Source organism: Pogona vitticeps, chromosome 1 (genome assembly GCF_051106095.1).
Source record: "Pogona vitticeps strain Pit_001003342236 chromosome 1, PviZW2.1, whole genome shotgun sequence".
NCBI lineage: Eukaryota > Metazoa > Chordata > Lepidosauria > Squamata > Agamidae > Pogona > Pogona vitticeps.
The window spans coordinates 290,316,158-290,331,669 of record NC_135783.1 but is presented as its reverse complement, the minus strand read 5'-3'; the positions used below and the strand labels follow the sequence as shown (position 1 = coordinate 290,331,669).

General features: G+C 40.2%; 1 long non-coding RNA gene across 1 annotated transcript in view; it reads right to left on the bottom strand.

The window, feature by feature from the left end:
* Window positions 1–15,512, bottom strand: part of LOC144587918 (uncharacterized) — a 108,188-nt gene that overhangs the window by 79,250 nt on the left and 13,426 nt on the right. The window contains exon 2 of the long non-coding RNA XR_013543170.1: window positions 11,291–11,419. This is a non-coding gene — a long non-coding RNA (uncharacterized LOC144587918). The remainder of the gene's footprint in view (window positions 1–11,290; window positions 11,420–15,512) is intronic.

The window sequence follows — 15,512 nt, the reverse complement described above, 5'->3', positions numbered from 1 at the left end:
AATCTGCTTCTCTGTGGAAACTCATTTGTACTCTGCCTCGTTTTCTTGACACAGGGCTAAATTAAACATCACAGTTGGTTCATCATCAGAAGAGAGATTTCCTTAATTGCTATGGTCTGATTGTCACAGAGGGAATAATTCAGGGTGATTACCACAACAGGCCTGCAGTTGAACATTAAGAAGATGAAACCCATGACTACAGAAGACAATGAAGAAACTGACATATTCAGAGATTTTGTATACCTTGGTTCAGTCATCAGTCCAAAGGGAGAATGCAACCAAGAAATCAGAAGACGACTGAGAATAGGAAGGGCAGCAATGAAGGAACCAAAAGTATTTTTTTTTAAAAAAAATCAAGTATAAGGATATGTCCCTGGAGAACAAGACCAAGATCATTCACACTCTTGTATTTCTAATCATCGCGTACAGGTGTGAAAGCTGGACAGTAAAGAAAGCAGACAAGGAAAAAAATGACTCATTTGAAATGTGGTGCTGGAGGAGAGCTTTGCAGAGACCGTGGATTGCCAGAAAGACGAAAAAATGGGTCCTAGACCAAATGAAGCTGGCACTGTCTCCAGAAGCAAAAATGATGGAACTGAGGTTGTCCTACATTGGGCACAACATGGGAAGACACAATTTCTGGAAAAAAACAATATGCTGGGAAAAATAGAAGGCAGCAGGAAAAGAGTAAGTCCAAATACGAGATGGATTGACTCACTAAAAAAAAGCGATAAGTTTGAGTTTGCAAGAGCTGAGCAGGGCTGTTGAGGACAGGACATGTTAGAGGTTGCTCATTCATAGGGTCGGACATAAGTCAGAAGTGTCTTGACAGTACATAACAACCACAAAATGAATAATAGTTTAATGCAGTGGGGGAGTTTTACATTTCAAAAAACACACATTTCTTTGTCAAGTTTTAAAAGTTTGTAAGTAAATTAAAAGGAAATGAACTCATTAACCTCACACCTTTTCCACTCCAGCTAGGCTCCTGTAAGCATGTGGCCTCTGAACAAAGTGGCCAATCTGAAAAATGGTCCTTGTTTCTGCAGATGCACTCCATCCCTGCTGCAGCCTATTATCTCTCTGGGCAGGAAGGACAAGTATCACTGCTAGTTTTTGTAAGGCACCAGAGCTTGAAAAAGTGGTATATTGCTGTTTATGGGAGAGGGGCGGGGAGAAGGGACTACAACTTGCCAGAATCACCCAGCCAGCAGAGCCAGTAGCTATGTTGGCTTGAGAATTCTGGCACCTGTCATCCAAAAAGAGGCTTTGTATAATGTGCTGTGGTTGTAACATGGCTGATCTGGATTCATTCTCAAAATGAAAATATAAAAAACAACAATGACACCAAAACAAAATTAACTAAAAGGTTCTTTTATTTCAAAGCTCTGTTGCTTTTGCCCATTGTTTTCTGATGTTAATGCACTATGCTGCCCCCTCCTTACCATAGAAGAGTGTGCACAAGGCCTTGTTTATCATGCGGTCCTTGTTTATCATGGCTTCTCTGGGGAGGTCAGACAGAGTGCCTCTTGCAAAGCTCTTTGGGGCCTCCCTGAAGAGTGGGAAAGCATTGGAAGGACACTTAGGGGTCCCTTGGGCAACCGTGTGCAGCCAGCCAGTCTTTCCATTCCAGACTGAACACCAAGAGTGGATTGACATGGCTTTGTGTGAAGGGGCACCCCCTTTTTGCCCTATAGCAAGAGAATGCCTAAAGGACAAACCAGACACCAAGCTTCTTTATTCAGAGTTCTACCATATTCATTGCAAAGCGCTCTCTCTCTCTCTCTCTCTCTCTCTCTGTGTATGTGTGTGTGTGTAGGTGGAATTTAGTTTCTACATTGCAAAGGCAAGCAGTTATGGAGGGGACCTGACTGTCCTCCTTCCTCTGTCTCACTTCTGACTTTTTCCTTCTGTGCACTTCTGACACTTGCCTGACTAGGGAAGGAAGAAAGAGGGCTGCAGTGACAGAGAGCAGGGAAGTAAGGTGAACAAAGGTTGAACTCCCTTTGCTTCTGTCCAAAAAGAATATTCTTCCAAATCAAAGGTTTACGGGGTGAACAAACCAAACCAAGAAAATATAACTGCCCCCATCATGTCACATATAGTCCTAAGAGGTGACAGGTTTACATGACACCTGAACTTAGGTATTCAAGGAAGCCTTTCAGAGAAGATACCTGTCGGCCACCCCCACCCACCCCCCCCCCCCGCTTTCGGCTCTCCTCTTCAATGCCAAAGCAACCATTAAATACAGTGGTGGGGGGAGGGGAGAAAACAAGGGAGATTGACAGAAAATGGGCATGTCTGAGGGCAGATCATCTTGCAAAGTTTAATTCACAAAATGCCACTGCCATCCTTGTCAGAGATTTTCAGGCAGGCTGCAAGAGCTGCTGTGGTATTTACTTTTCATTCTGAGGTCTACATCTTCACCTTTGACAGCCTGAGAAAATCTCTCTCTCTCTCTCTCTCTCTCTCTCTCTCTCTCTCTCTCTGTGTGTGTGTGTGTGTGTGTGTGTGTGTAAAGTGCTTGAGATAACAAATAAAGTTGAAATTATCAGAAATTCAAAGATGAAGAGGGGGGAAACCAATCTATTCCTCCCCTTAACAAATAAGTCATAATAATCCTTCTTGTATGTAAAATGTAAAGGATCTTTAGTCCTTACCGTGTTGCCTGTATTAAAGGGAGATTAATGGAGTGTAGGAGAATGAAAGAGAGTATGTGTGAGAGATATTATGATTTCCAAGAGTGAATGAGTTCTGCAGCGCTCAGGTGTTCCAGTTCAAGCCGAGAAGTTATTTGCAGCAGTCAGATCTGACAATGAAAAGAAATCACCTGTGCTTACCTGCTGCGGCCCCAACTATAACCTTTATAATCAAGGAGGATGTGAGCTCAATGGGTTGGACAAGATTTTGTGGAGGAAATCAGGAGAGGAACCCAATTGTCTGCTGTTCATTGAGAATAAGCTCAGATTTAAGTGGCACTTCAGAGAAGATGGCAGCTGTGAGAAGATACCATTGAACCATGGGATGCAGGAACGCTTTCTCCATGCATATGAAAATGCAGGAAAAGATGACTCCTACTGTGCTGCTGACAAAGGTGGTAATGGGAAAGTGCACTGGAGGAGGAGTCACGTTACAACATAGAGGTCTGCTTGAGCAGCAGCCTAAGGAGCTGAACTAGTCAGGAATGAAATCCATCACAGTGGGATCTTACCTAAGGTCCATCAGTGGCTCTGGGTGATATTTTTCTACTGCTGCTAAATATTTATTTAGCAAAATGGCATGCATGGTATACATTCTAAAGAAGCAACTTAGACCTCATATACCTGGGATTTTCCAACTTTGTAAAAAGTGCCATGTACCAAAGCTGCTACTGGATTTGTGACATGGAAATTCAGGTAGTGGCATTCAGGTAGCGGTTTACTCAAGAGAAACAATATACACTTCAGGTCTATTTGGGTACTATCTATCCTCCTTGAGGTATCTTGGTATGTTGAGACAGCCTAACTAATCAAGAGTAAGGAACTGAATGAACATTATTTCCATCCCTGGTGGATGGAAATAGTGTTCACTCATAATGTCCAACCCTGAGTGGGCTATTCTTGGTTTCATGAAGGGATGGAGAACAACCCTACTAAATTCTGGCCCATCCCCTCACACTCTTGGTCACAGGCTTTGAAATTTGCTATTCTCTTTTCTGCCCATGTTATTCTCTGTCTTGAAATCTGTCTCAGCAATATAAATTTTTTTTTGCTTGTTTGTCTTTTGATTGATTGATTTTTATTGCACTTTTCTCCCAGAATGGGGACTCAATATATATCACAATATGATTAAAAAACAGGCATCCATGAAAACACAAGAATATTAAAACACTGTTGAACAAGTTGCAATATTAAAAGACGACTGAATTAAACAGTTTAAAAACACAGATAATGATGGTGATAACAATAGTAATTTAAGAGGACAGCACACACCTGATGCAATCTTTGTTCTTAGCATCCAGTCAGTTGCCAAAAGCTTACAAAATTAAAGAATGGATATAACCATTCAGAACCCAGTACGCAATACAGTACCTTTCTAATCAAACCATACACACAAAGTTTCCCTAGTCATTCTTTTTTATTTTATTTTTGGCAGTTTTATACATCCTATTATTAATAAAGAAATAATCATATGCTGTCAAGTCAAATCTGACTTTTGGTGCCCCTTTTCAGGTAGTACTTTCCAGTTAGATAATATTCAGAAGTGATTCACCTTTCCCTTCTTCTGGGGATGCCCAAGGCCACACAGGCTGGCTCTACTCACAGGAGGCACAGTGGAGAATCGAATCCCCAGCCTCTGACTCTACAGACAGATACCTAAACCACTGACCTATCCATCCAGTTTTCCATAAATAATACTTGAATCAGCAATTGATTCAAGAGGTCTACTTTAGCTGGGAGCAGCAGCTGGATTTAGGCCAGTGTCTACCACATATGACAGAATATATGACAGGATGATGAAAAGTTTTGGAACTGTCATAAAGGTTTTAAAATAGATATTTGTAAAAATAAAGGGCAGATTATTATGCAGCCATATAAAAAGAAGCCAAGATTCTTCCAAACCAGAGGACATGAAATGCTACTATTCAAAATGACAAATACATGAAAAGTAATGTGACCATCTCAAGAAAAAGTCAACATTTTAAGGCTCATTCATTATTACCGTAGGCAAGACTCAACTTTCTGCCCTTCTCTTTTTTGCAAAATAATTACTTAAGAAAAGGTTTTGCAGTTGAAGAAAAGGCTGTTGAAATGATGCACTCAAGAGGCAGATGGGATGGAAAGTACAGATAAAGCTATAACAGGCACTTGGAAGTGCAGGCAGTAGAAAGAAGCAGTCCAAACGGGGTCAGTGATGTTTTCTGCTTGGTGGATAATGTTTCAGTTTGATGATAATGGTGCCAGATAAAAAGCATCTTACATTATAGGGCAGCTGCAGTTTAACAAACAACCAAGCAGGGAAGATAGCTGAAGCATTTGCACAGGTTAAGAAATTGCATGCATCAGGACAAGTGACACAAAAGTGAGTGTTTTAGGCAGAAAAGGATAGGTTGGGTAGAGAAATCCAACAGTGAGTGCAGCCAGCATACATAGAATCTCCTGTGCAGAGTTTATAAAAGAAATAAGTAAGGGAATATGCTGAAGAACATTCTTATTGACTGAGAAAGCCAAGAAGTACTAGCTGAAGAGTAGTAATGTACAAAATTCCTTAATGAGGCAATAGCAGTAAAAATTTCTTCGTATAATAGAGGAACTTTTCTCAACAGGTACATTAGAGCATCAGACTGTTTTAATGTATTTGTTGGAAAAAAATATTGTGTATGTAAACTTAGAGCAAAAGGAAAAAAGAAAAAAGTGGGTGGGATGAAGTGGGGTTGGATTACCGTAGTTTCTCAGAGAGAAATATGGTCAGTCTCTCCATGTGTTTTGAAAAGATCCATACTCACTGCTCAAAAGTTGGAACCCAGTGACTGAAGATGTAGTATTAAGGAAAGGTACAATTTGTCTGGAGATTAATAATGACGTGTCAAGAAAGATAAAAGATAAAGGTACTTCTGCTGTTCTCGACTCATCCGTCGCAGGTCTGGTATTTTCTTAGGTGATAGAAGAGGTTTTCTTCTTATTAATCAACAGAGACTATAAAAGTTTCCCTGTTGCAGACTGATCAGAACTAGTGATGTCACCAAAATTCATAATTCTTCAGTTTGACACTCAAACCTTGGGAATGTATAATGCTCGCCTTCAATGGAGGGGTGAACACATGGTACTTGGGCAACAAGGACCCCCACCAGTTTTCATGCCTCTGCTGCCCCTCCCCACTGGCTGTTCCATTCCAAGTTAGGCTGTTGAAGAATTCTTCAAGAGTGGGGAGAGGATTTGGCACTAAAAAGTGTGTGCTTTGCCTTAATCCAAATGCTAGTCCCAGCATAAGTAAATCTGTTGAATCAATTGGATTTATGCAAGATTGAATAACCAACTGTTGAGTTAGTGAATGTACTCTTCATGCATCTACAAGCAGGATTTAGGGCCTTGTTCCTTAATTCTACAGTACGTGTATGACTGGCTCTCAGATCCCATTCATCCAGTTGATGGATCTTGGGGTTATATAAAAAATAAATAAAGGAAATCCTCTGAATTTGAAGTATCCTCATCCTGGCTGCCCATACATCAAAAGAAGACAGAGATTCTTTCTGCTGCAAGACAATATGCACCAAGGGAGGGATCTGGGGACTGGTCTTCCTTAGCTGGTACTAGGATGACCATTCCTGCAATTCTTTCTTTCATTAGGGAGAGTGGTCAATGTGAACAACTTCATGTGCAAATTGGTGCACCTTATTAGGACATAATACACACAATATTCAAGCCTAAAGAAAGAGTCCATTATGAGGTCCTGATTAATTAATTATGTGTCAAAATGTCAATTCCAACTTATGATAATCCTCTCCAGGATTTTTTACATACAGAGTATTTAAATGTTAGACTTTGGACTAACAATCAACCTGAAGAAAACACAAGTCATGGGCCAGGGTGTGAACTCACCTCCCTCTATTACTATCTCCACACAAGAATTGGAAGTTGTTCATGACTTTGTGTATCTTGGCTCAACAATCTCTGACTCTTTCTCCCTAGATGTCGAGCTGGATAAATGCATTGGCAAAGAAGCTACCATGTTCTCTAGAGAGTCTAGACTCACAAAGAGAGTATGGCTTAATAAGAAGCTGACGGCATACACCAAGTTACAGGTCTATTGAGCCTGTGTCCTGAGCATACTCCTGTACTGCAGTGAGTTCTGGACCCTTTGTGCATGGCAGGAAAGGAAGCTGAACATATTCCATATGCGTTGTCTCCGACGCATTTGTGGTATCGCCTGGCAGGACAAAGTTCCAAGTAGAGTAGACCTAGAATGAGCTGGAGTTTTTAGCATATATACATTACTGAAACAGTGACGTCTACATTGGCTTGGGCATGTCATGAGAATGGCTGATGGTTGGATTCCAAAAGATCTCCTGTATGTAGAATTAGTGCAGGGAAATCACCCCAGAGGGAGACCACAAATGCGATACAAGGATATCTGCAAGCGGGATCTGAAGGCCTTAGGAATGGACTTCAACAGATGGGAAAGCTTGACGTCTGAGCATTCAGTCTGGAGACAGGTGGTGCATCATGGCCTCTCCCAATTTGAAGAGGCACTTGTTCAGCAGGCGGAGGCAAAGAGGCAGTCCTGAAACCAGCAAAACCAGGGAGCTGGACAGGGGACAGATTGTATTTATCTTCAGTGTGGAAGGGATTGTCACTCTCAAATTGGCCTTCTCAGCCACACTAGACGCTGTTCCAAGACCTCCATACAGAGCATGTTACCATAGTCTCTCGAGACTGAAGGATGCCTACTACTATTCAAATGTAATTTATCATTTCCTTCTCCTGGGAGTGCTCTGGGGTTGTACCCCTTGCCCAAAGATGTGCAGGTTGGCTGTTCTCACAAGAGGCACAGTCAGAAATCAAACTCCCAATGCCCAACCCCACAGCCAAGGACCCAACTCATAGAACAGACCAGTCAGCATTATAGGCTGTACGGAAAGAGTACTATAAAATGAATTATTTTTAAAAAAAGCAGAATTGAAGGCTGTAATTCTGCTATTACTAGGATACTAATATATGAGCATCTAGTATTTATTAAGGGTAGATTAAATGCTTGAGCAGCTGTCTTTAAACAGAAAGACAAAGTTAGGGAGTACAGAATGTGCCTGAGAATGACAGAAAAATGTCTTTCATTTTAAAGTGGCAATTCAAGTCTTTTGGTTTATGGTTGTCAGGGATCCCAAATCTCTCTAAGGAGCAAAGATCTGTCAGTCAGGGAGTTCCTCAGCCACAGATCTAACACCTTTACGTTGGGGGAAGTCCTCAACCTCCAGCAGTGCATAGCATTTACACCTAGAACAAGCCTAACCTTAAAACAACACTTTACTTTTACTCAGTACAAGTACAGCAACATGTGCTTTGTGGTTCCTTACAACTCACAACAGCTCAGTTAATTAGGACTTCTCTGGTAGCTAGTCAGTGGCCATTACCACTCCTCTGGATCTGGTGATCCAAGAGACCAATCCTTAGTGATGATTTTTATATTTATTTTTTATTAAGTATATATAGTTTCATGGAAACTGTTTTTGCTCAAGCATTAGCATAAAGACGTGTTCAAAGGATTACTATAGTTAAATACGAAACTAATTCCCATTAAAATAGCAAACACAACTGGGCTAAGGTGGGCTAGCCCCACCTCTTTCTTCTCTTACCTACATTCTCTTTCCTTCAAGCTACATAACACAAAACCATCAAGAAATTTCTCTCAGGCAAAAGTTCTCTTCCATGCAATGGTCTCTCTCCTCAAATAAAACCGATTGTCCGTTTTCTACATTCCTCTGACCTCCTTCTTCATGACTGAAAACCAATTAACTCAAAGAGGTGCAACTGTCCACTCCGCCTACAATTCTCATGGAGATGCAGGTGCTTTATCTCCACTCCAATTAGAAAAGAATTTGTTGGGTCTTTCCTTTGTGCTGGGCCTCCTTGTCCTTGCATCCTTATCAGGTTTCACACTGTACCAGCTTGGGTGTAAATTAAGAAAAACAACCTCTTGCACATTTCCGTGTCTTCAACTCCTTTCACTTTTAAAACCTAACAGATTCAATTTTCTTTCACCCTCATTGACTACAAGTCCCACTCTCCTTCAATCTCATGACAGTGGTTCTCCAGCTCTAAGGGCAGTTATGTGCCAAATACCTTGGTGGTTCTCCTTGGCTGAAACTAGGAGGATTATTGGTCCTTCAGTGTTCACCATGCGACTGGTTATGCCATATGGCTGCCATAAATTCAAGATACCCATCAATAACTTTTGATATGAAAAAGAAAACTCATTAAAATCAGTTCTTGTACTGTATGGAGCTTCCCTGGGGAAAGATATTACATAGTAAGAAAGGAATCTATCCACCGGGTAAACTTGTCCAGAAGCTTGAAGGAGGACTGTCGTGACCTGTTATATTAAGCTAAGGGTCAGTAACAAATTAATGGGATCAGTGGCCCCATTAATCTCCCTATAATGAACACCAGCGTAAGCAAGCCCTCCTTCTAGAGTTTCCTGAAGACATTTTATACAGGTAGCAAATTTGCCTTATACAACCTAAAATCTTATAAAAGTGATTTAAAGGCACTGAATTGATGACAGTCACTGGAAACATTGCCAATGGTAAACCAGCACAGTAAATTAATGCACTAACCTTTCACCTCTGAAGAATAAAAGTGAGGTCTAGCTAAATGCATTTGATTATGTCTACAGATGTCTTGCAGAAGGTTTGCCCATATCTGCAAAAGTAATGTGACCTATACATGTTAGCTTGAAGGTCAGAAATGCGTGGACAATGATTCCCAAGCTGTGTCAATCTTTGCAGCAGATTTACAAGAAGGTAATATTTCAGGGAGGCAGTCGGTTAGCTGATTTCAACTAATCCTGCCATGAAAACAAAAACAGTTTAGTACCTTTAAGAGTAATAAATCTATTTTACTGTGAGTGAGTTTTCTTGGATTACAATCTAGTTGTTCAGACACATGTCATACAATATCTTGGTCATGGGCTTATATACTGTATACAAGGCACACAGTGTGGAGATGGTGACAGAACCAAGCTGAAGGGGGAAACAGAAGAAGCCATTTGCATATTCACCGGTGGCACCATGCTTCCAAGGTGACAGTGGCATTTATTAACCCAGGTAGTGAACATTCAAAGTATTGATTATGTTAACATCCTGGCAATTTTGATGACAACTGATGAGTTGAGTTTTCAGGACTAGAGTTTTCAGAAAGTAATTGGTTGCACTATAGTTAGGGTTTTGGTGTGATGATGGGAGTGGGGCCAAGCCAAGTAGGAAACCAAAGACAGCATGTACAATTGTCATCTCACATTTCCCATTGCATCCCATTCCCACATCCTGTACACTGTGTGCATAAACATATGGCCTATGCATCTGAAAAAAAATGGATTGTAATCCATGAAAACTGGCGCTGAAATGGATTTGTTTATCTTAAAAGTGCCATGGTACTTTTGTTTTATTTTTAAGAAGACGAGAGTTCACATACAAACATATACATTTAGGTTAAACTGTGAGTTTTTTTTTAAAAAAACTTTTAAACAGTTGATATGAGCCAATGCCTATAGTGCAGTGGTTTCCAACCTAGGGCCTCCAGATGTTCTTGGACTTCAACTCCCAGAAATCCTGGCCAGCTGAGGTGGTGGTGAAGGATTCTGGGAGCGGTAGTCCAAGAACATCTGGAGGCCCAAGGTTGGGGACCACTGCTATAGTGGAATCATATGGGCAACCAGATGTTGCTTTGGAAAGGTTGTGGAATCTTCTTTCCTCTGGATTACGCCTAAGCCTTCTCACAGATTTTACAATATGGGTTGAGGGAGAAGAGCTATGTCCAGATGACCTGTCATGCAGTTTGTAGCCCTCTGGTGTCTCTTTATTGCTTCTTTTAATTCTTATTACTAGGGAAAAATTATTTAAGGGAAAAAAAGATGGAATTGCCAAACGACCCTTTTTTGTTTGTTTTCTCAACAGGAGTCTTTCATCTGGCATGGCTATGACAGAAATGCCAGTTACCTTTTTGAGAAAGAAAGAGTATTTGATCGTCCCTGGTGTAGCTTCCACTAACAAAGTATTATTACTACCAGCATGTATTGCAAAATGCTCAACATATAATGGCTGGAGTGTATGTGAAGGATAAGTCTCTGTGCTGGTCATTGAGGCAGATGGTTTACTAAGGCACACTGGCATCTCCTCTTCTGGGTCCTTAAGGGACAATGGACATTTTTTGCTATCATAGCAGTGCTTTGCCTTTTCTAAAGGAATAGATGGCAGCTGTTAGTTTGTAGAGGAAAAGGAATGGGATGCAATCATGGATATGACTGGGAAGGGGCAAAGGCTAAGTTATGTCCATTTTTAAGGATGATGACCTATTTTAGCCTATTAACTTTGTCCTTCAGTAAACAGTAAAAGCAAAGTCAGTCCACATCTACACAGGCTGACTTTCACCTTTGGACCTGCTAGATTCAGTGTGCTGGCATGTTGTTGGAATGGTGAATATAACTACCAGTGGCTAACTCATCATGATGGCTATTTACTACCTCTGCTATCAAGGTCAACATGTCTTTGAATATTAGTTGCTAGTGAATGAGGATATGAGGATGAAACTGCACTCACATTTTTCTTGTGATCCTTCCATAGGCACCAGGTTCGCCACTGTGAGAACGACATGCTGGACTAGGTTGTCTTTTGGGGTGATCCGCAGGATTCTTCTTCTGTTCTTAAATGGGCCAGCCCATAATATGACTAAAGAGACAAAGACATTTAAGTGAGATTTAAAAGAGTCTGATGACAAGAGTTGAAGGTTTCACTGCCTATGTGTGGTAGACTTGAACAGGATGAGGACCTTACACTTAATGTGAAGTAAAGAAGGAAGGATATGGCTGAATTGCAGATTCTATGTTTCATGTAGCTTGTATTTTAGAAGAGCCAATTGACATCGAATGATCACCTCCCAGGCTGCTTGCTGGATATTATGGGCTGGCAGTTGAGGTCTAAGTGCCTCATGGGGGTAAAACAACTTAGATGGCCCACAGCTACTTGGTCAAGAAGAGCTGAGGCAGCCCTCTGAAGCTAGATCTTATACTGTTAGTCTCCACCGGAAGAAGATCATGTGAAAGAATCCTTGACTGCAGAAAGAGGCCTAGCTGCTCTTTCCTTTACCAAATTGGATTCATGCATGTGCCCAAATCTGTCCCAAACACCAATGACCACTAAAGGTCTGACAAATACAATGAAACAATTAAAGGCTGAGATCCTGTTGTGCAGTTACGCAAAAGATGAAACTTTTAGTAGCTCACTGCTATAAGTTGAGAAATCTTGATAGGCACCTTCTGTTGCATGACAACACATGTGACTCTTTACACAACAGAGTATGCAAATATGTAGACTTCTTAACTTCCAACAATTTGCTGCTAAAAGTTACACTTTGTATGTGACTCCATAACAGGATTTTAGCCCAAGATGCCGAATGTATGCTTGCTCTGGACCCCTCATGTGACCCTCCAGAGAGAGTCAGGAGAATGAAGGGAAAAGTGGCTGGGTGATGTTTGAGAACAGACTGTTGAATAAGACCCTAAATATAGCTCCATCAGACCAGAGTGAAAACTAGACTCTTCAGGTCCACCAAACCTCCTGCACTCACCTCCAAACCAACCATCCACATGCTGATTGGCTGGGAAAAGGCACTGTGTTGTGCTACATTTAACTCAGTACAGAGCCTCATGGGAGGGAAGCTATCATCAACATACAGTATAGAAAATGGCAGGTGGTCCTGTAGTCACCATGCTGCAAAATGGAGCTGAAGTACCCTAGCTTGTGTTTGAGCTGAATATAGCTGTATAGCTGCATAGCTGCAGATCAATATGTGCGGATCCTGGGCATATTACTTCCTATCTGTGATTGTCTTTAAAGGCATCATGCTCATATCCTAAGATTCTTGGCTTTCATTTTTTAAACCTTTCAATTCCGAGCGTGCTGCACAGTCACTGGAAAAAGTTGTAGGTGCTAGATGAAAACACTGAATGGCTCAGAAATTCGACTGCAATAAAAAGAGTTCAATGTTTTATATTAAAAGGAGAAAATAATAAGACTCAGAATTAAGTTGACCGTGTCTTTGTCAGACCTGATTCATGATGGGGGAATGAATCAACTGAGACGATAGAACACGTTTTTCTCATATACTGCTGGATCGCCTAACCAGTCCTCAGAGAGACTCTCCACATCCGATATTAAGACGCCAATAACTCATTTTACCGCTGACACAAAACAAATGCTCAAGGGAACTGAGAACATTTTCCATGGCTGGCCCTTTCCACTTCCAACAGAGTGGCTCATGACAATCAAACAGTGATTCTGTCTACATGAGGGATTTCAGGTAGCACTGATCAGTAACTTTGGATTTCTTGGATGGTAGGTCAGGAGAAAAACTTTTCAAATACGCACAACAAGTAGCTTAGTCTTCATTAGTTTTGATGATACAATGGCAGCTCAAATGCCCATCAGACTTGCCTTGACACTCAGTGCTGGTGTGAATATTCCACTGTAATTTTACTTTGTTGTTAAATCTGAATGCAGAAACCCAGTGGAAACAACTCTCCATTAAAAAGTGATTCAGGCAAGAGGTGTGAAGAAGCTAAAAGAAAAGATTACAATTACACATAACCGTGCTCTTCCCTTTTTGCACAACTCCACAAAGGCCTTTTCACATGCTGAGCTCAAATGAGATTTGAATAAGGTTTTGCTGTGAATTTTCATTTCCTATTAAAAATATTGTGGCTCGCTGTGCTCCACCAGTGAAATTGCTTAAAACGGCATGAAATTGAAGCCCCCACAAAATGAGTGCAACCTGACAGGTCTGATAAGGTAAGTATTGATACCGAGGCACGACAAGATTAAATTCTGTTTAGAGTGAAACAGTTCATAATTAGGGCTGCAACATTCTTTATGAGAAATTTAAAGTGAGCTACAGAATACATTTAAAAGATCACCAAATACAGCCAGTATTTCAGAGTGCAATGGGGAAAAACTGTATCTGAAAGCGGGGAGATTTCATTTCACAAATATATTATTAGGTAAAAGAAATAAGCTGAATTGTTCTTAATCCCGACCAGTGTTTTTAATATACAGTTTTGTGTGGCATTTTAAACTTGTTATTATTGTATGATTTTAATTATTGTGGGCTACCTTGGGTCCCCTATGGGGAGAAAGATGGCATATAAATAAAATAAAAATGAATAAACAAATAAATAACGTAAGTAATTGTAGCTCAGTAACAGAACTCGTAAACTAAGACTTGTTGGCGTAATTAATGCCTTAGAAAGAAAAAAGAACCAATACACAAAATCATGCATTTAAAGAACTCTGCTGTGTTTCTTTCATTTAAATTTCAAAGTGGGTGTCAATGCTGTTTCATATCTACAAATACAATTATTTCATGTGCTGTCATGTTACTTGCAAATAATCCCAAATACGTACACCAAGATCTACTCAGATGCAGGTTTCAAAGTACATTCTCTAGTCTGTCTTTTTATTAATAAAATCTTTTTTTTAAAACCCTTTTCAGTTAACATGGTTAAATAAGAAAAATTAACTCTTCATTTCAACCTGGCAAAGGTTATTTGGCTTTTTGATGTTTGATCTCAAGAAATGTATGCTGCTTCCAAACTACAGTGGGGTCTCTACTTAAGAACGTCCCTACTTAAGAACAATCCAACTTAAGAACAGCTCCATTTGCTAAATTTTGCTTCTACTTGAGAACAGAAATCCAAGATAAGAACAGGAAAAAAACCCTTTCCTGCTCTTTTTTTAACCTTAGGTCATCTTAGGTTAAAAAAAAAATTCTCCCCCTAGTGGTAGAGTACGTATTAACAAGCTTTGCATTAGTTCCTATGGGAACTAATGCTTCAATGTACGAACGCACCTCTACATAACAAAAAAACAGCCAGAACGGATTAATTGGTTTTCAGTCCATTCCTATGGGAAATTTTGCTTCAACTTAAGAACGTTTCAACTTAAGAACACCATTCCAAAACGGATTAAGTTCTTAAGTAGAGGTTCCACTGTAGTTTCTATGGACGGAAAAGAGCAGATACGGATTAAATGGTTTTCAATGCATTCCTATGGGAAATGCAGATTCAACATAAGAACTTTTCAACTTGAGAACCACCTTCCAATACGGATTAAGTTCTTAAGTAGAGACCCCACTGTAGGTGGATGGTAGTTAGTTCCAAATAATTAATTAATTAGGTGACTTCACTCCTTTTGTAGTGTAACTGAATTTCTAATGCTACTTTGATAGTTGCAGGGTGTGTGGTCTCACTAAATGATAAAGAAAAACTGTCACATATGCTGGTTCATACGGCAGCCCCCCCCCTGCCCAGTCATCTCCCTGTCTCTCTGTCTATCATATTTATACATTGCTTTTCTCCTCAAGAGAGCCCAATCTGTGGATGCTGATATTAGGAGAAGTGGATAGGATGAGACTTATGGAATTCAAATAATTTTTTGTGTGTGTTTAACTAAAAAGTAAAAAAAAAATTACCTGCATTTAAGAAATGGAGAAATAAAGCAGTATGTTTTAAAAATTATATGTACCTACTTCTGGAATCATGAGGAATTACATCAGTACTAACTTCTAATTCATAATTAATACATTTAAAAAGTCATTCTAAGCTCTGGTTTTCACACAGGCAGAGCTTTATAGTTTTTCCCACCTGCACATTTCATTCATGAATATGACTGTGAGGCTTGGGAATTATCTGTTTGAAATCCTTCAGCTTTTTTTCAAAGAATCCCATAGCCGGTATTCTTCAAACTCAAAACTGAACAAAGATACCCA